The sequence below is a fragment of the Argiope bruennichi genome, chromosome 1, assembly GCF_947563725.1.
Source record: "Argiope bruennichi chromosome 1, qqArgBrue1.1, whole genome shotgun sequence".
Taxonomy (NCBI): Eukaryota; Metazoa; Arthropoda; class Arachnida; order Araneae; family Araneidae; genus Argiope; species Argiope bruennichi.
In genome coordinates, this window is record NC_079151.1 from 29282451 (window position 1) to 29307628 (window position 25178).

The following is a 25178-nucleotide window of genomic DNA, read 5'->3' on the forward strand; positions in this document are numbered from 1 at the left end:
GGCCCTGGCGGATTTGGCGTGCACCAGACCCGCTTACACGGTTCTTCGGTGGAATCGAGTCTCGAACTTGAAACCCTCCAATTCCGAAGCCGAGACCTTACCACCAGGCCATCGCGGCCCTGTAATGGCTTAGCAAGAAATATATATAATTAAAAAAAAACATGCATGTTCATAGCGTCTCAGAGCGAGGGTGGTTAAATAGTTTATATCGATCGAGTCCAAAAACTGATCCCGAGGAACTGATACTCTTACACTGTATCGGTTTTGTGTACCTAACACAAAGTATTACTCAACTTTAAAATGCATGTATGAATCAACTATTCTACCAGTAACCAGACACCAAGTTAGAATTAGTAATAATAAATAGTAATTAGAATAAAATTTTGGAAAGAACTCTCTTACTAATCCATCTTGAATATCAAATTTATATATACTTGAAATAAATATTAATGGTTATGATTTTTCCGAGCTAGAAAACATTGCTACTGATACAATAGTGCCTTTTCTAATATAAATAATAATTCAAGCAGAGTAAGTATTTTTATTTTGAGGTTTACTGTAATTTTTTAATATTAATTAAAACCTGGAAATGTTGAGCTTCCTAGTTTAACTCTTTAAATGCAAGGAAACAGTACACACGTTTTATAAGAATTGTTTAACGCACATTCTGCATTACTTCCAATTAAATTTTACTTCTTACGAGACTTTTGACGCAAACGAAAATTGCTTCAAAAAGTTATATAACTTTCCCATTCTCAATGTATTCAGAGCAAACATATTTCAATCGCTTTCGCAAACTGCCTCTCCTTCCCCTCCAGCCTTGCGGAGGCAGTGAGAGGGGGGAGGATGTCAAGAACACACCTAAGCAGATAGACTGGAAATTGCTCGACACTCCTTTTGCAACGAGTGGATGATTTCCTTCTTCCTTTTTGCATTTTTAATTTTTTTTCGTCACCATTTTGTATTCTTTGTTGAATCAGAAGATAGAAAAGGAAAAAAAAATATTTCGGTGACAATGTAAAAATTTTCCTGGTCTTTCATGTGGAAAATGATTATGTGCGCATGTGTTGGAGATAAAGTCACGTAAACAGAATACGTTTCAGACATTGATGCTTTTCTTCGTCATATTTTTTTTTTTTTTTCATCTTATACAGAAGTCACGCGAGAAAAACTAAAGTGAAAATACAGATAGTTTGTTTATACATAATAATAATAAAACTTTCTTATATTTGACCCACCTCTTTTGGAAAGAAAAATTAGTTAATATTTTGTTGAAGTAAAATACTTAGCGAAATGTACACGCGATATAATGAGGACTGTTTATCGAAGTAAGTATATATATTTTAGAAGTGGCTGATTTAGCAGTCTTAAACAGTCTTAAGATATTAGTCTAGTTGCCAAATAAATAAATTTGTAAAACGTATCAATAAAAACATGTTTAAAATAAATAAAACATATGCAAAACAACGAATTATAAAATATTAGAATAATTTTAATATTTTTGTCAGGTTTCTTTCTATTAAATTATTTTTATTTAGTCATTTTAATATTACAAATATAATCGTCTGCTTAAATAATATTGTGTGCAAATATAGAATAGATGTTGCTTAAATACGAATCATAAAAAATCATAAAAAACATATTCATTTTTATGAAGTTTTATGAAGTTAAGCAATGACTAAAATATATCAAATTTGGTACGGGATTTTGTGGCAACAATTATAGATTTGGGTCAAATTTTTGTTTCAATCAGGTAGGGAAAACGCATCTAATACACAAAATTTGATTTTCGGATACTATTACCGCACGCCAGGGTTATCACGTATTAACTCGCCAAAATTAACACGATAAATTCAGTAAAAATGCTAAATTCACGCCAAAGTTGGTATTTCGTAATTACTGTATGCCAATTCTATAAGCGGCTTTTTCAAGACAGTGCCTTTATTGCAAGAAAGTTTTTGGGAAAGCACTCGGGCAGGTTGTATGCAATATTTAATGCCAGAATACAGTTATCTTTAACTTGACTGATTGCTGCTGATATGTAGTGAGTAAATAAATGGCTGTAGTAAGCTTCATATCAATTTCCAAAGCGTTTCACCTGAATTACGTTAAGTTAATAGAGGCGATATTAAATTATAAGCATTAAACAGATAAATTTCATCTGCTTTTTAAATTTTATGTAAGGTATTATACATTGAAACGATTATCTTAAGAAGTATTGGTTGCCGCTTGAGTTAATCAGCTTATGAACTAAGAATGTCAAGTGCAAAATCCGATTCACTACCCTCGCGGGTTTGGCTCACTTTAAATCTGAAACGAGCCAAACGTCTTCACGCTGATAACATTTCTATCCATGAAAGTTTGGAGAAGGCTGATCCGATTCAGGTAAAGACTTTGTCTTCCCAAACTTACCATTTCCTCCCAAAATAATTCTCATGTTACTCTAAAGCAGAAATTTACTGTAATTAACTGAATTAAAATTAGGACATATCGATATAAGCGATATAAGAAGGACCATAGAACTGTCCGGTTTAAAAATATCTGAATTTATTCAGTTTTGGTATAATCTTATTTTTTTTCTTGTACACATAGTATAGAGAGTATAGCAATCGTCAAAAAATTCGAATTCGAAATTTTGGCGAATCTCCACGATATAGAATCTTCCGAGTTCGAAAAACATATTTTTCCGCTGATAGAGGATTAATGAGGTTTCTTTTTTTTTATGTCGAAGATAAACTTTTATTCCCTGTATCGATTCTTTCTTCATTAGCTCAGTACGATTCAATTTCTTTGAAAGATGATCACGTGATTCTACAGCTAGTAGATTGCTTGCAATGTTTCTCAGTTCCAAACAATGTAGACGTACATTCTTAATTTTGTGTAATAATGATCTGAATGGTAAATTTCATTTCGAATTCGTATAGATAGATAGATTCGTATAGAACAATAGATTTGAGAACGTATTGCAATTATGTGTATAATTATTCCATATCCTTGTTCCATATTATTCATTTGTTTATAAATATCCTAAATTTCGTTAAAATTATTTAGTTTAAGTAGAAATTTATTTTTTATCTCTTCTCCTGTATAAATTAAACTGTGAATAAGACAGCTTTGAAATGAAAATGTTTTTTTAAACTTTCAAGGTTATCACCGCTCCCTTTTTATAATAAATAAGAACTATTTTCGGATGGACTTCGTAATATCTAACACTTTAAGTTGGCACTCTCTTACTCCTACATTCTCCAGCATGTCAGTAAGAGGATGAATCCTTTCAAGACGTTTAAATTCTATTTTTATTTTAATCTTTTATTTTTATACACTTATATCGAATTTGATGTGTTTCATGCTTAAAATGATGAAATTCTGTAATCGATTTTGCATTTACTCCTTGATATACTGCGATTTCGAAATTTTTTGTCCTTGCGAATTTCTGATTAAAATGCATTTAAATACATTCAAAATTTAATTAACTAATTTCAGTTGACAAATAATTTTAATTAAATTTTGATTCCATATAACTGGTGCCATCTAGTAATGAATTTAAGAAACATTGACTTTAGTATTCTATAACAATTAATTATATTTTGGAGACTTATACTGTAAAACATAAAAGAGTAATATAAATGCAAAAGTAAAAATTTACAAATGCACATCCACTGGATGAATACAATAGAATACAACGAAAATCCAACAATCTTTCAAAGCAACTACATATAACTCAAAATCTTTAAATTTATTGAAAAAGTAATGATTTTAGAATCTGTTTCAAGTGGTTCCCTTCAATTTATCAATAAAAATAAGACTGGAATTTCTTTTGTTTGTTATCCGTAAGTTATAAAAAGATTAACTTTAAATATTAAAAATACTACAAAAGATCATAAATCATACCTGTTACGTTTTATAGCCTTCTATAAATCATCAATTTTACTTGAATGAACGGAAATACAATAAAAAATATCAGCAACTAAACGCAAATTGAAAGAATAAATGTAAAGCTTTCTAACAAATTAATGTTAATGTTAAATATGATAATCATGATTAAGTTAGATGCTTTAAAACTTTATACGTGAATTGTTGCAGTAATGTATTTCTTTTAATGGAAGAAAGGTAAACTACTTTAGAATGCAGTTGACCAAAACAAAAGGTAGACCACTTTAGATTTTCAAAGTTAACTACTATTATGGAATAATCTTTGACTAATATGCATAATGACGTCGCAAACAATTTAATAACAAACTATTACGGATCGGATTAGCTAAAAGGAAGAAAGAAGTGATAGCTCAAGGTTACAAAATGGCATTCACTTCCTTGTTCATAGCCAGTAGAAGCGTCTACATTTTTGTCTTGGAAAAACAATAGTAAAATATTTTAAGCATAGACTACACAGTCTAGGGAAAAAACAATAAAAGTATGAATAGTAGAAGTAATGTAACTTTTAAAAGGTGTAAGAATACTTTGTTTTTTCTAAACCCAAAAATATTCGAAATTGAAAGATCTGGAATTAGACAGTAATAATTTATATCAGTAATGCAATCTTTCAGTTTCATTCAAAAATATAATATTTTTCTTCACTTCCTTTGAAAGTGACAATTAATAGCAAAAATTTTTAAAAAAATGGTAATTAATATTTTTGTTTGCAATTATAATAAACATGAGTGTGTGTTTGTATGGCTAGATCGTTTGATCTAGAGCTTCCAAACTTGCAATATATATTACTTAAAAGCATAGAAATATGCATCTCGAAGTGATTTCTTTTTTTTTTTTTTTTTGAAATATTGATCTAAAACCAAGCAAAAGTTTGAAGGTTCTTGATTTTACAATATGTTTACATTATCTTAAAATTCAAAAAAATACCTTTTTAAATGATATCAGTGGGGGGGTTTTTTGCCATATAATTTTTTTCTATATTTAATCATTTAAAAAAAATATTTTAAGTATATTTTCCAACAAGAATACAAAGATGCATAAAACTTATGAACGAATATTAACAAATGATAATACAAAAATATAAGAATTCTGAAGGAACATCAAAGTTATTGATAAAATTCACTATTAAAGTTGCAGATTTTTTTTTGTTTCTGTTTTGCAATCCAAATTACCATCGCTTTTAAATTATAAAAATAATAAAACGAACAAAACAGTGAAATTAAAATTTTGTCCTTAAATCATATGAATTATTGACATAATAGGTTTGAGGAAAGCAAGCAATATATTTATTAATTCTGGGATGAATCTGTAAAAGACTTAAATTTATATTTAAAATACTACTAACGTGAAGAAAAATACTAAATTTGTTTGGGATTAACTGCTATAAAAAATGTATTATCCATTATTACGAATTTTAGGGGAGCTGACAGAAAATAATTTAAATGTATAGTAAGGTGAACAAAATGGTGTTAATTGAACTTGAGCTGAAAAATATTTTGCTATATGAATATTGGAGGTTAAAAATATTTTGGTGAAGAAGTCATTAAGATAAAATTACACAAAATATTTAATTAAAAATTTTAGTAATCAATAATTCTGGCAAACCAGCTGCTCCTCAAAGGCAGCTAATTTAAAAATCATATGTATATATTTTTAAAACGATTTTAAAAGAATGTCATGTGAAGTAAATATCTTATTAATCGTAAGAAGAATGAATAAAAGTATTCTATTTATAAGCCTAAATTCGTTCGGAACGAAATATACTTTTTAAAAGTACTGTACAATACTAAAAAATAAAATATATCGAACGACAATAAAATGTCGAACGACCTATATTATTATCAACAATAATATGTCGAAATGGCTCAAGAATAAAAGAATCTGAATTTTTCAGATTTAATTTTTTTTTTTTTAGCATTTCAGCTAATTTGTGAAATTTGGGTGCCTATTTTACAAACCATTTTCTGTTCCAAAAAAAATAAAGCATTTATGAATATAGGTTAAATTTTATTTATCTCCATAAGAAAGTATAAAAGCGATACATTATTTTTATTGACAAATTAATTATCTGTACTTACGCAATTATAAATATTGATTACTTAGATAATTATTATTATTTTTTTTATTTTATTGATGTTTTGTATAAACTTTTAGGCATCTTTCAGCAAATGGTTTAATAAGAATGCAAACGGGTATTATGAACGATTTTCGCGCGCATGAAAGAATATCAAGTTTAATCGAATATTACCTTCAGGAAATTCCGTTAAATCGAGGCCGATTGTATTCAATAATCAGAAAGCAAACTAAACCTTTGGCAGTTTTTATTTTTGAAAAGTAATAGTAGTATAACAATTGAAACAGCTGTTCTGCGAAAAGAATTTTTCATTCTAATAAGCTCACTGTTCAGAATTCATTGTTATTCTAATAAAATAATATATGTAATGAAATAACCGTGACAACCATAATCAGCTTGATTATTCCGAATTTTTAAGATCTGCTTATTTAATCTAACATTTGGTTGTGATATTAAAACATAATATATCCGTTTAAATAATTATTATTCATTTAAAATTTTAAAAATCGCTTCATTTATTAAAAAATTATGAAGACTAAATAATTTCTATTCATGCCTAGCTCTTCCAATCTGAATAATTTTGTTTTCAGATTAAACCTTCATGCAAAAAATAAAAATAAAATAACTATTGCTTTACTGAGTGCAATTAAAACTTTAAAAACAATGAAAGAAAAAGGAAATAATGCAGGAAATAGTGCGAGACAAAACGGAGACACTGGGGAGTCATTGATATAAATATCGTCACAGTCCGATTTGTTAATTAAACGTATTTGTTGTAGAAAAATCAACTGATCTTATTTATTGTCTGCTGTTTCGTTAGAAGATTAAAGTATTTGTAAATCTAAGAGACTTAAATTTTGAAAAACAAACATTCAAATGTCATTTTGATTTCAAGTAGAATAATCCTTATTTATTGTTTAACTATTTTGCATTTAAGTCCGTAAATAGAAATCTCTAGAATAAATGCTTTTTTGGAATAAAAATCTTGTAAAATAAAATGCTTTTAAAATATTTAAATATTTGTAATATTTGCTTTTTCAAAAAATTATTTTATTTTATAATATGTTAGTTTTTATTTAATTAAAAAAATTCGTTAAATTAATATATATTAATTAAATAATAAAGTAAGATTAATGAATTTATAATATAAAACAATTTCAAGATGTACATATTTTTAAATTAAAGAATACAGTTGTGCTCATAAATTGATCAGATTTACAAATACTTTAATCTGCAAACGGAACAGCAAACGATAAATATTTACTTTTTCAAAAATTTATTTTATTTTATAATATGTTAGTTTCATTTAATTAAAAAAATTCGTTAAATTAATATATATTAATTAAATAATAAAGTAAGATTAATGAATTTATAATATAAAACAATTTCAAGATGTACATATTTTTAAATTAAAGAATACAGTTGTGCTCATAAATTGATCAGATTTACAAATACTTTAATCTGCAAACGGAACAGCAAACGATAAATATTTACTTTTTCAAAAATTTATTTTATTTTATAATATGTTAGTTTCATTTAATTAAAAAAATCGTTAAATTAATATGCATTAATTAAATAATAAAGTAAGATTAATGAATTTATAATATAAAACAATTTCAAGATGGGTACATATTTTTAAATTATAGAATACGATTGTACTCATAAATTGGGCACTTTTCTTCTTCATTAAATTTTATTTTTAACTAATATTGATTTTAGATTTTATGCATTTATAAAATGTAATTTTACTATAAGTCCTGTAATATCCAAACATATGCTATATTAAATCAGACTTCCTTTACATTATTTGAATATGAATTGACAATTCATTCTCGTAAGTATTTCAAATAGTTAGAAAAAGATCAAATCAGTATTAAGAACATTTATTATCAACAGAATAATTAATTGACTAATGACAAATTATTTGAATATGACTTGACTGTTCAATCTAGTCAGTATTTCAAATAGTTGAAAAAGATCAAATCAATATTGAGAACATTTATTATCAATAAAGTAATTGCTTGATGGTTTGGTTGTCAACATAATATTTACTGAATAACGATTATGAACCTTGAAACTAATAAAATAAAATATATAATAGAAATATAAATAACAAGGATGATGAATGAAAAATTTATAAACTGCCATTCAAAGAAACTGAAAGATATTTTACATTTCTTCATTAAGAGAAAAATTTTGAAACTTTTTATTGACCGTGAAATCGATTTGGAATATTCTTTTAGAATATTAAAAATTTTAACAATATGAAAAAAAAATTAAATAGCATAAAATAAAAAATAATATGACATTTTGTTTTAAGACATCGCATAAATCCAACGAAAGATTTTGCAACGAAATTAAGTTAAAGAAGTTTCATGACGTTCAGCATAAATCCAAAGACAAATGCAACATAAAACTTAAATCCTGAAGAAGTAAATTCGTTTTTCCAAATGTCAAACCTTTTAAAATACTTATTTATATTCAATGGATATTATTTACCTGTTTGAAACGTCAGTTTCTATATCACACGATTATTAATCAGCATTTTCCAACAGAATTTCCTGAGGTGTGTTACATTGTCCGCTCCGTGCCTTTTGGCATCAATACAAATAACTTAGTCATAGCAGGATGTTAAAATGAAAGCGAGGTGTACTTGTTCCTGTATGACTGGTCAAATTTCTCTAATTAACGCTGCAATGTCATTTGTTATAATAGGTATTTCAATTTATTTTCTTCTGATACAACTGACATTGATTCTGATACAAATAAATCTCAACGAAATTTCCACAGGCGTTCTGACGCAAAATGGTGTCTGGACTAAATATCTTTGTTTTCTCTTCTCATTAGAATCATTTATGAATCCTTTTCTGTAGAAATTTTTATTTATTAATAAAAATAATCATTGGAAAAAGGTAATTTAGAAATATTTTAGTAAGTTCTAGTTAGCTTTTTTTAAAATAAACTATCATGTAGATGAAAATAAAACTTCTTTTTTTTTTTTTTGTTCTTATCGAAACATTTGTCTGTGACGAATTCGACTTTATTATGGAATAAAATTTCGAATTTTCTTTAAAATTACATGATTCAAAAAATGATCAAACCTTCGAATTTTCATGGAAAAAAAAATGCGCATCTAATAACATAGAATAGATGCTGCAGTTGTAAGAAGATAAAAAGGTTACGCAACTTTACTTGTTCTTTTAAATCTAGAATTTCTTTATAATTATTTTTTATCATATCTTGACAAACGAATCTCCAGTATACTTAATAAATGTTAGAAATAAACCAAGCCTTATTTTAATTTTACCGACATCACTAGACGATTTCTCATCATATCTCAATACTCCATGAATTTGAAGGGCAAAAACAGTTTTCTATGACACATAATTTGGATGTTAACCTACTTATACAATTTCCGCGAAAGTGCGAGCCATTAAATGCCTTTTCTGATTCTCCTTTCAATTTACGACACACATTTCGTCTCCAGCTGCTTCGCATACCTTGGAAAACTGACTGTCCGCGGTTGTTTACAGCTGCGGGAAACAGAGCCATTATCAAGGTCCTCGGAATTTCGTCACGCAAAATAATCGCCTTAGTTCTGCATGCGCGAAAAAGTGTCATAAACGCTGATTTTTCGGTTATGTTTTAAATTCACTGAACAGGATCGAAGTCATTCGAGCGAAGCAGATAGATGCATCGATAGTTTTTATTCTATTGATCAATCAATAAGGCTGGATATTTAGCAAAATGGTCGTTGGTTTCTACCTTATTTTAAAACCAATATAGTTGCGAATTTCTAAGTAGGCAGCTACCTATGGCCGCTAGGTTGAAAGGAGGCTACAAACAAGTCAATTAAAAAAAAAAATTCTAGTTACAAATAAATAAGATTTTTTTGTAAAAAAGAGTGCAAATTCTATGAATGTTAAAATATTAGGATAATATTTATATACTATCAAAATAATAGGCAGCTTCCTATATATTTCATTAAGTTTACTTAATTATTAGAATATTTATAAAACCTAATGTATAAACATGATGAATAAATTTAGAAAATTAATAAAATAAAAACATATTAACATAAAATAAATCATTAATATGGTAAAAATGTTATGAAATGTGAAACTATTTTGATCATTTTATTAAAAAGGGGATTTTATAACGTGCATTGTCTAGGATTGCAAAGTATCAAAATCAACCACTGAACCAAAGGGAATGTTATTTTCATTCGTTCAACATACAGGGGAGCCGTTCAACCTTTTGGTTTAATTGGAGTCCTAGAAGTAAGCCCTCCATCAAGAAGAAAGCCATGAGTCACAATGAAGTAAAAGAATTAAAAGACAAAAAAATTTACAATATTGCAATATTTATAAGAATTTTAGAAAGAAAACAAGAAATTTTTTTTGACCTGTTTAAAATTTAACAGCATTGAATAAATTTTCAAATATGCCAAAACATAAAAGTACAACAAATTTAAAAATATAGCATATGGTTACCAAAAAAATAAAATACTTTAAAAACAAAATTTAAAAAAAAAGAATTTTACAAGAATTTAATAATGTGAAAATGATAGAAACAACTAAACTAATAAAGCAAACAATATAACAGGGAGAAAAAACAAACCACAAAAATTAAATAAAACCTATTTACAATACCAAACATTACATGAAATAAAAAATGCCCCTAAAATCCAAACCTGAACAAGCTAAATATTAAAATTCTTAATTGTAATAGAAAATTACGAAGAGTTCTAAAAATAAAAATTGTTCTTACTTGAGAAATACGGAGGAATTTACGTTAAGCTTCATAGTATAAAGCAGATAATTGAGTGTGCATTTTGGACCTCATCCTGTTGGCCGATTGGTGCAAAAGAAAAAAAAAATTGATTCGCATCAGTAGTTTTGGTATTAAGATTACACACCACATTTCATTTGCTTCCTTGCTGTGTCCTTGCGTTTTCGGGTTTCAAACAATCAGCCTCCAGAAGAATTTTGTTCAAAATTAGAAGAAGGAATGACATTTTAAATTAAAAACTTATTTCAGAAATTAGCGAGCTTGTTGAGCTTTTGAAATTATTTTATATATAAATTACAAAGATGAATGTGTGTGTGTGTTTTATGTGTTGGCGTTCTTTAAGTTAAACCGTTTGATTTACAGCTACCAAATTTTGCACAAGTAATCTTTAAAGGATAAGAATGGGCAAATTTTTTTTAAAAAAAATTAATTATAAATTAGCTGAATTTTGAATTCCCCCCCCCCCGATAACTTCAAAAATTTTTACTGAACAAAGATAAATTTTACCTTGTTTAAAAGTTTAAAAATTGTCATTTTAATAATTTCGATTTAATAGTTGTACAAATTATTGTCGAATTACTAATAAAAAAATACAATATCTCTAGTAATAACGACGATGAATATCTTTGTTGGAGCTCAACAGACCAGACCGTTTGACCTTGAGCTACCAAATTTGGAATATATATAAATTGGAAGGTAGGGATATGTACATAGGAACGATTCTTTTAAAAAATTTAATTAATTAAAAATTATGCTTAATTATGCCGTTTTTCCGCAATAACATCTAAAAATATTATTGCACAAAAATAAATTTTACACAGTTTCGAAATTTTAAAAATTCTCTTTTTAATGATATTAATTTAATAATTGTAAGATTTTTTTTTATTGAATTTCTGTTATTTTCTAAAAATATTTTTTGCTTAATTTTCAACACTAGATTACATTTTTATCCAGAACTTCTAACTGTTTTCATTATTTCAGCAAATCTTTAACCGTATGCTTCTCGTTTATTATTGAAAAGGAATAAGGATTCTGTTTAATATCTGTTTAGTTCAGAAGAACGAATAAAAAAATGGTTGCAGTACTTAAAAATTTAGAACATATTAGATTTAGAACAATTTAGAACATTAGCACATTTATATTTTTAAAAGCGCTGTGATATCATGGGATTGGGGCACAATTGGGATTAAAAGATACAGGTGCACGATAAACAGAACATATGAAAACCAATTAAAATTACATGGCTTTAATGTCAGCCAATTTGGCGAAATCACAGACATGAAGTTATAAAAAACGATATCACCAATTTTTAAAATCAAGTATCCCTTCCACCTTGCTGGTTGGGCGAGAATACTAGATTAAATGGATATTCATTTTATATATTTCGTCCGATTAAGATTAGATTATGTATATCGATTTAATTAGGAATATAGATAGATTAAGCAAATACTTACGTATGTAATAGAGCTATGACGTCACAGTACTGATCTTCATTACAATAGACAGAGCGTATGCAGCAAAATTAAAATAACACTGCTTTAATGCCTGACAATTTGATGGAATCATAGACACGAAAATATATCTAAATGACTTAACTGGAATTAAGTAAAATTAATATTCTTCTTAATTAGTCTTCGAACCAGCTGGTCGCCAACGGTAACTAGTAATAAATAATAGAAACGAGTGTTGATTTTAATCAGAAATTAATTGGAATTCCAGAGTTCATAAAGCAAAATGGCGATAATGTTTTCGAATTACTCATACAGAAGCATATAAAATAGTTAGAAATGCATAACCGAATGCATAATCAATTAAAAATCATTATGTAACGAGAAATTTAATAATTACTGGAAAATATATAACTTTATTTTATTTATTCAAAGAAAGCAAAACCTATTAATAGATATTTCTTAAAACATATATCTTTTTTTAAATGCTTTTTTGAAAACTGATTACGTCTATATTTGTTTTTCTTTTTCTCGGTTGTCAATGTTCCATGAAAATTTTAATGACTTTTTCGATTAAAATAGAAGAAGGGATTAATAATTGCCACAGGGAATATTTCATAATTTATAAACCATGATCTGAATTTTTTTCCCTACGTAATCCCCAGAAAACCTCAAATCCAGTGATGAAAATTATAGAAAAGAATACTTTAAAAGTAATCACTATAAAACTTATTAACCTGAAACCACTTCCATAAACCAGCTGGAATAGTCTCCTTGAAACTTTCTCATATAGTAATGAAATCATTCTAATTCTCTCTCACATAAATATTTTTGATTTTGAACAAGACCGTAAAAGCCATGAGTGCTTAAACTTTTATTTTGTGAGTCAGTATATTAGCTTCCAGTAATTCTTAGTATAGCGAAGGAAATAAATTTTGTATTTTTGAGATATATTTGTCGGCCGATTAAAAAACAATTAGATAATAAAATTAGAATTTTAATACCAAAAACACATATCAAATCTCATTTATATAAATCTCTCCACTTTTAATTGATCAGGTTATAAAAGCATGAAAATGTACAAACAGCTAGATAGTCGAACTGTTGAAGGATTTGATTCAAAATTTGATGCTAGTGTACACTTTAATTGATAAACACATCATACAAGGTTTTTACGTTCTATAATTATCATGTTTATTTGAATTTGGGCAGACAAACAAAAACAAAAGACTTCTCCACATGGATTTTGTTCCACATTTGATAGAAATCTCTAAATGTTAAGACCATTTACCAAATTTCATCCAACTAGCTTTAATGAATTTTTGTATTATCGTATTCAGACGGAGGAACAAGATTCCAAAAATATGTTTTCGCTCTCAGAACCATCGAAATTACGAGTATGATTTTTTTTTTTTTTTTTACAATTATAAGACTTAGGAAACAAGAAAGTAAAAAAGTGATTGCATCAAAATGATTTAAGAAGCTGTATTTTAATTCTAAGAATAATATATTTTAATACTACATCCAGAGGCAAATTTTGCATACATGTAGTATAAAATCTTTGTTATTATGATAATATACAAAATGTTTTAAACCTTCATGAGAAAAAAAAATTGCTCATAAAAGTAGCTCAATTTTTGTAAAAATTGTTTGAAAAGTTTTAACGCTTTTATCGCTTTTAATACATATAAGAAATTAGCATTTTAATAGAGTGGTATTTTATTTAATATTTGATTGTTGTGATACCTAGCTTTACAAAGTAAATCAATTGTCAATATTCAGTCTTTTAATGTATCCTAATAAAATTTTGTTACGTAAATTCTGTTATTTATTAAGTGTCATTTTACTATATTGTTTTACCTTACTATTGAGCAACTTTATTGTATTATCCTACTATTAAGTAATAATTTTTAGAATAAGGAATCAAAACACGGCATTAAAAAATGCATAAAATGGGTTGTCCCGGTAACGCGATTATGAAATCTGAACTTAACATTAAAGGTATTCGCTGAAAACATATAAATTGTTAGAATTTCGAAATGATTCTGTGTTTGTATTACTTAAAAGTATACAACCTTTTCCCAAAATAACTTTTAAGACTTCCTAAATAAAAAGATATATTAGATAATACATGCAACTGCAATATTTGGATTATTAATTATTTTTTGAAGTTTCTTACGTTTGTTAAAAATAGCATACTGATAACAGTAAAATGTCTTATTTACTTATTTCCACGCATACAAAGAATACAAAGATAAATTATTGTAATCATAAAAAAATTTGACCTCAAGATTTTGAAGCATCTTTACGTTTCAAATTTTCCTGAGATCTGAAACGTGAAGGAATGCCTGTTCGGAATCACATTTGGCTGTGTGAACATTAACTAAAAAGAAAATTGGAGAGAGATGGTAGATAGACTTTGAGAAAGATGGATGAAATTTGGTATGCAGTTGACATTACATCAAATTTGTGGAATTCAATAAAGTTTTAAATTGAATCCATACAAAAAAAATCATATTTATCAGTCTCTCCGAGTACAAATGAATACAATAACTTCAAAGCGCAAAACGATCAAAGTTGGTACACAGTTTGATACACAATTTTAGCATCTAAAATTTAAAATCATATGAAGTTTTGAAAACAAATTCCACAAGGGAATGACCATCTATCAGTTTACATATTCGTATACATGTAAACACGATAATCCAAAAATGCAGTGGCTTGAATAAATAAAATTTAGATGTGATTTTGTGACTAAAATTGTGATTCAATATCAAAGTTTTATTTGAATGGGTCAGCAAAAAAAAGTGTTCAAATGACATGCTCATTCCTTTCATTACGAATATAATTATATTACGAACACAAAGTGCTCAAGTGCGGCACTCTTAAAAATAAAAATCTGAGCACTCGTCGTGTTCACGGTTTAGCCAAAGGTTTATAATTTTTCTGTATGAGAAAGGGAGATTATTATATTTACTAGGAAGCGTGTGAGAAATGCTCGGGGTAATTATCCTTGTTGTTTTTTTCCAAGGCTTTTACAATTAAAAATAATAGCAAAATGATAACAAAAAATGTTTGAGTCATTTTTTACTATTATGGATTTCTTTATTTTTTCACGTAACATGCATTATATTAAATATTAAGACAATTCATTTGCTGCGCATATTCATGGATTTTTTTTTTATGTGCTTACGTATGGCATATCAAAGAATCAGTATTGAATAATCGTCAAGAACGTTTTACACCTTTTTGAATCTTTCAAAACTACTTTTGGAATTATGCTGATTATATGTGATCACAATCAATCAAAAGCCGTAAGAGCTAGGTAAATGAAATTTGGTATATTGTTTTATTACAAGAATTGTAAATAAATACATAAATCAAGACAATATTTGTATACAAGTTGAATTCCCCCTACCCCTCTTTTTCTATGCGTGCATTTATGAATATGAATATGATAGGCCGCGATGGCCTGGTGGTAAGGTCTCGGCTTCGGAACCGGAGGGTTTCAGGTTCGTGACCCGATTCCACCGAAGAACCGTCGTGTAAGGGGGTCTGTTGCACGTTAAATCCATCATGACCAAACGTCCTTCCGCTGGTGTGGTGTGGAGAGGGGGGTGCCAGCTCAGGTGTCGTCCTCGTCATCTGACCGTGGTTCAAAATTACGAAGTCCGTCCCAAAATAGCCCTAGTGTTGCTTCAAACGGGACGTTAATATAACCAAACCTGAATATGATAATTCAAAATCACAACAAATAACATAAACTAAATTTAGTACGTGTTTTGGATTCAAACATTATTGCGTTGTATTAATATGATATGAATTATATGCTCTGTATTCTGGATTCAATTGATCAATGACAACATAAATATTCGACTTTCTTCATTAAGCTAGGAAGTTTAATACGAATGAATATTTAAGACTAAATATAACTACAGAAATGAATAATATTTTCAGATAATTCCTTAACCCCCTATTTAATTATTCGATTTCTTAGAATACAATGCACAGGAAGATCATACAAAACATTTCTGACTTCTCCGCTCAACAACTCAAAAGGAAACTTCAGGCATGGTTAATTGAAGGTGTGAGCTTGAGGGTCAAAACAATACAGTTTTTATGGTCATTGTTACATGGAAAAAATTTCGAAATTTGCAAATGGCAACAACCATTTTTATTTTTTGTACAAATTAATCAGCACATTGAAAAACCATAAATGTCTTTGGAACGATACATGTATGATAAAAATTGGCCTCGTAAAATATTTCAAAGAAGAACGTTATAAAGGACAGCAACGCAGAGAGGAGGCGCACTGATGCAGTTGACCTGATTCGCAGGAGTAGATAGTTGAAGATTCAATCACAAAATCTCAAGTGCAAACAAAACACGGCTTTTAAAAAAACGTGAATAAGCAGCGTGGGAAGATTTCTTCTTCAATTAGGAATACAAACGTATCAACAAAATGACACTTGCAGGTAAACAATGATGCATTGATAAAGTTGTTTATCTGAGAAGTGGGAGTTTATCGGTGAAATCATAAACTACGACGAGAACCGTGTTCTGTAAAAACTATACGTGATTTAGAAAAAAAAAAAAATTGAAGAAAAGGATGTATGTGTGATAGACCAAAATCAGGTTGACCATCATCTTTTCCTGTTAAAGTTGTTGAGGAAGTGAGTATTACGATTTCTGCAGGTCTTTTACATATAGCAAGAAATGTTGTTTCATATGTGGTCCTGGGGATTATGAATTTCAAATTTGCTTTTTCAATGAATTATTCTTAAGTTACTTGAAATTATATACATTATGAACAGTAATTTTGCTTTGGGTGTAAATTATTAGACTATTTCCGGCGCCTTCCCTCCGTACGTTCCGTTGCCTTCCACACAAATCAAGGAAGGCAAATATAAGTTGACCCTCAACAGCGCCATGTGGGGGGGGGGGACAGAAATCTGTATCAAATGTTCTCTTCCATTAGAATGTACTGAAAATGATAATACTCAAGCTCCTATGCTTCGTTCCGTAAATTTTCCTTATCGATCCCAGCATGTCCAGTTGTTGCAGCTTGGATGGGAGAAACAGAATGTCGACAACATTTTTCGTCATATAATATGACCTCTATGGATATTATGGCCTGAGATAAGATACATTTCTTAGTTTAAAACGTGAATTCCAAGAACTGCATTCACTGAGACTGACGAAAATCCTCACATTGTGGCACCAGCGCCTTTACATGAAGCTAAAGTGCCAGGGTGCTGTGACATGGCAAGCATATTCGTTCTCAGTTCGTACTTTTCCGAAGTGGTCAGTTCTTCAAGTATGAAAATTTACTCCATCAACAAGTGTTCGATGTACCCAATGTTAAAGAATTACTGAATTCCAGAACTGTAGCATCGAAATGTTCTTAATGATATCGTATGGAATCAAAATGGTATTCTACATTCATTCGAAAGTACTGGAAAAGTTCCAGTACTTTCGAATGATATTATCATGATATATAGATGATATAGTCATCTCCCTTAATTTTGCCATTTTGTAGCCACTACGATCTCCCGACTTCACTTCAGTGGGTTTCTCGTTTAGGAGTATGCACATTAAATTCATAAAATATATCAGAATTGAAAAATGACAAAAAACGTGATGTAGATTCCTTCACCGCTGATCCTTTCGTCATTGTTATTAACAATCTCCCACATGCAATGCGTAATCGTCTGCGAAGTTAAACACTTTGGAAATTTGCAATTCGGATTCAAGTTTTTTTTTATATCCTCTTTTATGTCGTAAATTCTCTTCTTTGCAAATGTTTTAAGCCACCAATTTTTGTCATATGTATATCGTTCCAACGTCATTTACGGCTTTTAAATCCGCTGATTAATTTACGCAGGAAAAATAGTAAGTGTTGCCATTCAAAAATATTCTCTTTTTCTAAAAAAATTATCAAAATCTCGAGTGCTTATTTTCAAATAGCAATATCTGGACTTCTTTTCGATTGGTTGAACGGATAGAACGCTAGGGGTTCTTATATCAAAAAAATTTCTTTTATCTCAGTTTATTTTACATCTCAGTTTATATAGACTATTAATTTTTAAGCTTATCCCATAATATCTAATCTGGATCCTAATTTTGGACCATCCTATCATTTTCCAGAATCTGTTTGATATTTCTTCGTTTGTAAATATGGATCGAAACAAGAATTAAAATTAAATCTTTCGAAAAAGAATTAATTCAACTTCTGATCGTTAAATTTTAGAATGATTCCTCGATTCAGTTCAATAATATTAATGTCCTGTTTCAAAACAACACTAGGGCTGTTTCGGTTCGGGCGTTGTAATTTTGAACCGCGGTTAGATGACGACACCTGGGCTGGCACCTTCTGTCCCAACTTTTGCACCACATCAGTGAGAGGACATTTTGACGTGCAAAAGACCCGCTTACACGACGGTTCTTCTGTGAAGTCGAGTCTTAAACCTGAAACTCTTCCCAGTTCCGAAGACGAGTTCTTAACACCGGTCTACCGCGATCTCAAAGATTCGTCGAATTTCATGATTTTATTAGCTTTGATATCGATATATTAAATTTATTTTTACTTTGGTTTTGATGTAATAAAAAATAACAGGCGTACTTGAGGTTGAACAGAAGAGGAAGATAATTTTTTCGAATGGGAGTAAATCGATTAAAATTTTTAAATTCCAGATTATAGCGTTTTATTAACATTTTACTTTTCATTAAAAAAAGGCTGCCAGCGAAAAATTTGAGTTCAATGGTAACAATTTTCGTTTCGAAACATTCAGTTTCCCCATCAAATATAAAAGGATACAAATTTACTACGCAAAATGGCGGTGAATTATTTCCGTAAATAAATTGGTATATTCTGCGGATTTCTCTAATTCCATTTAAAACAAATAATTATACAATGATACCTTGCCTCCACCAGATTTTCAAACTGATATACACAAAATCCTCGATTTCGATCTTGAATTTTGTGTGTTCAGAATCAGCAACAAAATTCCTATTTCAATTGGGTAGTCATTCATTGAAAAGAAATGAATAAAACTGGCTTAGTGCCAGTTTATAAATGCTGATAAAGACCCATTTTTGAATAATACTCATTTCGATAAGCTTGAAATAAGAAGATAACTTATAAAAAACGATTTTCTATTATTTATTTAATTCTTTACAGCAATAACTTGGTTTGAGAAATCAAGTTTAAGAACCCGTACTCTTGCTGTTGCAAAAAACAAATATTTAACTAAAACAATTTGTATGCACATGTAGTCTTAAATGCAGTTAAATACAGTCAGGAACAAACAAACTTCTATGGATTTCAGTTTCACCATTACAGATTGTATCTAAGTGTGCGTAGTGTCCCATGAATATCGATCTTAGTCCCTATCTTTAGCACAGCAAACTTATTTACGGGGATAAATTCTTTATACTTTATTCACAAATATTTAATGTATGTCAGGCATCCAGAAACATTTCATTTTTTTAAAATAAAATGCAGAATTGAAAACGCACAAGGAAACGTTGTAGGGGATTGTTTGTAGAAGAATTAAATAAAAAAAAGAGGAAATGTGCCATATAAAAATAAATATAAATTTAATGTAATATAATTTACAATGATAAAACAATCTAACTGCATAAATAAGACATTAAAAATATTCTATTCTCTAATTTCTATCTTCTATAATCTAATTATACTGAAAGCCTTTGTACTTTTGCGCGTTCAGCAGGAGATTTTCATTTCAAGATGGATGGGGAGAGAAGATTTTAACATTTTATTTAGCTATACATATAATTCCGATTATCAGCGATATTAGATAACGTAACAACCGGGGATAATCCACAAAATTAAAGAGGCCGTATCGACAAAATACACAAAAATTTGGAATTTTATTTAAATACTATTGATCAAAACGATAATCGAAAAAACAAAGCTAAAAAAGCGCATTTGACAGCTTGAAGGTCTAAACCTAACAAGAATTCAGGGAATGCTTTCATTCTACTGATTATATGTCACCCTTCTGCGGTGTAAAATCGTCAAAAAGTGATTGTATCGGATTCTTGAAATGATAGCATGACAAACAATAAAGTAGCAAATATGACCCAGTAAAAATAAAAATAAAAACCTTTAGAAAATTTTAATTCGAAGGACTTTGCATTCTGAAGGATGCGCGCTTTACAATTTGTATTCTATTAAATATGTGCATATCTGTATTATACATTTTATTAGGTGTATATTTTTCTGTGACTTAATTCATTGACTAAGAGCATTGTAGCAATAACATTTCCTGTAGCAATAACATTTAACAATTTTGACTCCAAGTTCTTTCGAAAAAATAAACCACATTCTGTAACTCTAACCCACCCTTAAGATATACGATTAAGTTGTCGACGTGCTTTTTCCTCAAAAATTCGAATTGATGTTATGAAGTAAAAATAACATCCAAAACATTGTAGATTCTAAAACAGCCTTTATTTTTAATCTATGTAGGATAGAACAAGAGAAACGCAGTGTCAATATTATAAACACATAAAAATGAAACTGGAAATGATGATATTTTAAAACGCAAGTAATGGTATATTTTATTCTCGCCATAAAACTCTCCAAGAATAATATTTGAAATGTTTATATTGACTCTCTACTTACACAGACACATTTTGTTTATTTCAGGCAGCGCTTTGTTTATTTCAGCAGATACAGTTTGTTTATTTCTGTTAATAAAGCAGGAAAGTCAACCTTCTAACTCTCCGACCCGCCCTAAGGCACACGGATTTAAACCATAGAACTGAATGACCGGACCGCCGCAACAGCAATTGGCGGGAACTGTGGTTGAGTCCTAAGGGCCGTCACCGGCCACGGTACAACCCTCCCCGAAGGAAGTACGTCCCGTCATCGGTGGGGGGAGTCAGATCCCCCACCTATTATTGTACCCTCCAGGGTGGCGAGATCCAACCACCATGCCGGAAGCATCTCATCCTCATTTCGAGGTGCCCCCCCGAGGGTCTAATAAAGCAGGAAAACAACATTTGTTTTTAGAAACACTAACACATGTCTGCGTTATTGAAAATTAAATTTTACATGCAATTAACTATACATTTTTACATGCAATTAATATTGCATTTTTTAAGTACAGTTGATATTTCATTATGATTGGTTCGTGGCAAACAGAATATCTAAAAAACTATTTAATAAATTTTGGTATTCTTACGTCGGAAAAGTCTCAGGGTATGATAGATAATAGATTCTATAATAATTTCATTTGGTCATGCTTTATAGTTAGATTAAGTTCGAAATATAGAAAAATTCTAATATGAAATAATTAACGATAATTTCAAATGTTCATAAAATATTTATAATTAAAATAATGCTTATCTTGCGGTTTATCAAATTCTAGATAGTTCATTAACTATATGTGATAAATGAAAATTCAATATTTCCATTACTTCTACCTATGCTGTTTTTCTTAACATTAAAAAAAGTTGAAAAAATGTTACTAACAAAGCAGTTTTATTTAAAAATTAATACTAATATTTTTCTAATTGTAATGTTTTAAAACTACTTCAGTGATTTGACACTATAAAGATTTTTATATAGACTGTTTTTTAAAATATCCTCTCTGAATCTAATCAGTTACCTTAAAATTTCCGAAGAATCATTCGGTGCACTATATAATACAATGATTAATTTTGGAAAAATGAAATTTAGAATTTTTTTAAATGTCTTGAGAAAGCAATACCTCAATAACCAGTTAATTCTCACTTGCATGACTTCGCCCAATTCGTCAGAACAGAAAAGTTCTTGCGAGTTCAATAAAAGAAAAGGAGACAATACTTTTTAAAAAAAAATCATAATTGTTCTTTCACAATGGATGTTATTATATTTGAAGTTAAATACACGTGACTCAAACGTGAAAATACTTATTTTCTGTCTTGTATTGACGTATATTGACGTAAGAAATTCTTAGTTTCTTTCCAATAACTGTTTTTTTTTTTTTTCCTTCTTGTTCATTTTTTTCTCTTGGATATAAAAAAGTGAGACAGAAGTAAATTATGTGGTACCAAATAATTATTTAATGAAATAATATATCAAGTTTTTATAACTTTAAGATTAGATCTCTGGATCGAAAAACCACATTGGCAATTTTTTCTCCCGAATTTCAGTCATTAAAGTAAATATTGCTAGTTTTGTTTGTTTTAAAAGGTTATCTATGTGCCTCCATTGTTAAACATCTGGTTCAATTTTACGGCAAAAAAGCTTTTAACGAAAAGTCTATTATTGCATCCTTTTATTATTATTATTATTATTTATTACATAACACAGAAATTTGAAGAATTCAAACAAATATTAGCCCAAAAACAATAAAAAAAAAGAGTAATCAACAAATAAATGGCAAAAACTTATGGACTTCAGTTTTTAGGTAATACGAAAAAACTGTTCTAATTTTAATACCAAAACTTATTTAGTTATCAAACGTTTTCCTACAGAAGGTGTTTAATTACATTTTAATTAATTCTCATTAAAAATGTAAATCTAATATATAAAAGTGAATTTTTGTTTGTTCGTACGTTATGCGCTGTCGTACCGTTCAACTGATTGTTCAACCATTCAACTGAACTTGGTCAATTTATTGCTTGCGCTTGCGCGAAGGTTATATTTTAAAATTGACAATTGACGAGAGACAAACAGTTAACGGCAAACTGCAGATGCCATTCGGAGTTAATCGTATATTTCAAAAGAAATAAAATTGTTATGATTGATGCCAATGAATGTGAGTGAAATGCAATAGAAAATATTTAGTTCAAGCGCTAATTTTTTTTTCTCGTTAAGGAATAGTCCTTTACACCGGATGTTGTCGTTTAACGTGCACGATATTGTGCCGTTAAACGACAAATAGAATTATTATTATTATTACCAATCCTATTAAGTTATATATAATGGAAATTTTCCAGTTGAAACAGTAATTTTTGTATTTATTCGGTGAATTGACAAATGATATTTCGGTTATACAAGCGTATATCATGTTGATTGCTTCGACAAAAAGTATGTCCCCCAAATGTTCGTCATTTAATAGATCTATCAATGCAGCACGTAAAAATAAGCCACTTCGAGCTTCTCAAACAAATGAGGAACGATAAGCGAGCAATAAAGCAGATCGTTTACGAATTGCAAATTCACGGGCTTCAGAATCTCAAGATCAACATGAGGCAAAAATAGTAAAACAACGTTTATATGCTACCTGATCACGCGCATCAGAATCAAAAAACCAATATGCGGCAAGAATCGAGGCAACTATTCTTAACGGAAAGTCGAAAGGAGAAGATGTGCTCAGTCCACGCATTCCCATTATTCCCACCGACGTCCCTTTTGATTTCAAACGACTGCAGTTCCTCATTCGACTTACATTCTCGATGACCATCAATAAAGCGCAAGGTCAATCACTTCAAATGTGTGGATTAAACCTAGAAAATTCCTGTTTTTCACATGGCCAGTTGTATTCTGGATGCTTACGAGTCGGACAGCCAAAAAATGTATTTGTTTTTGCTGCAGACGGAAAAACAAAAAAATATTGTCTACTCTAAAACACTTGAATAATAAAGCAAAAAAAAAATATATTATTTGCCCTTCTCCTTGATGTAGTAACAATATTATCTATTTTCGCAAGTTAGGTATATTCTTTCACATTCTGCAATATTCATTTTATCTATTTTTTAAAAGCATCTTATTAAATCGATACAACATTAGTGAACGCGACTTTTCTAAGCGACAAATTTATATAACGATAAAAATTTTTTCTCTGCATACTCTCCTCATATATTTGCACAATATAAGGTTCATTTCGTATTTAGCTTTATAGTAAGTAAATACAATCGAGTCTGAATTTTATATATATATTACCGTTAAACTGTATCATAACTGTATAATAACTGAACATATTCGAGGAAATAATATTTTCAATTTATCTGCATTTAAAAAATAATTGTTCCTAATCACTCAAACTCGGGGTTCACTTTAATTTCCGAGTCTCTCAATTTCTCATGTTAATTCTCCACGCTCTGAAAACGAAATGCTTTTTCTGTATATTTTCCTTTCAAAGCTTTGTCATTTCCGAAAGTATCCTTCTTTTCGTTTTTACATTCTATCTTTCGATTTTTACCATTCCATTGTATCTATTTTCTGTTTTCTTCTATTTTATATTTTATATTCTATTTTCTACTTTCGGATAGACTTTACCATGTCTTAAACAAAGAAATTTTGATAGTAATTCAAAACTGAACTCTTTCCTTGAACATCATGAACTAAGAAAAAGTTAAAATTTAAAGAATTCCACACCTGTTTCTCCTTTACAAAGAATTTTGTTTTGTTTCGTTTTATATGCATTTAACATTAATTTACTTGTATTTTACCTTAATGGCTCGATTATCTCATGAATGTCGTTTAACAAATAGAAAAACATCATTGGCAGATTCTCTCCTAAATTTGATACATAGTCTACAAACCTGAAACGTCTACAAACCAAATTTCATTCGTTTAGCTCGTTCCGTTTTGGGAATTATCACATTCCAAAAGACTCAAACATAATTTTAAAAAATAAATAAATCAGGAAACTCTGAAAAGTGAAAACTAAACAAAATCTCAAAATGAAAATTTTGAGAAGAATATAAGGATTTCCATTTTTATGCATTTATATGCGAAAAAGCGATACTAAATATTTCCAGTTCAAAAGCGCGATTAAAATGCAAGCGTAGTACTCACTCTTTTCGCCTCAGTCTCCAAAGTTTTCGAATGGAAGTTGCCTAATGGTACATCACAACCAGTTTTGCCTTCTTTTCGTCCTGCAACTTCTTTTTAGAACATGGTGAAGAAATCCTGAGTTCCTCCTCCCTTTCGTCACAATACACATTCGGGACGTTTCATTGTTTGCTCGGAATCA

At 29.1% G+C, this 25178-nt stretch overlaps 2 protein-coding genes across 3 annotated transcripts in view; one reads left to right on the plus strand and one right to left on the minus strand.

Moving 5' to 3' along the window:
• The window catches only part of LOC129980553 (trafficking kinesin-binding protein 1-like), a 120702-nt gene extending 95683 nt beyond the window's left edge, over nucleotides 1-25019 (minus strand). Inside the window, exon 1 of the mRNA XM_056090916.1 lies at nucleotides 25001-25019. The gene's annotated coding sequence lies outside the window, so the exon portion shown is untranslated. The remainder of the gene's footprint in view (nucleotides 1-25000) is intronic.
• The window catches only part of LOC129980578 (uncharacterized), a 105002-nt gene that overhangs the window by 50008 nt on the left and 29816 nt on the right, over nucleotides 1-25178 (plus strand). The gene's annotated exons all lie outside the window — the stretch shown is intronic.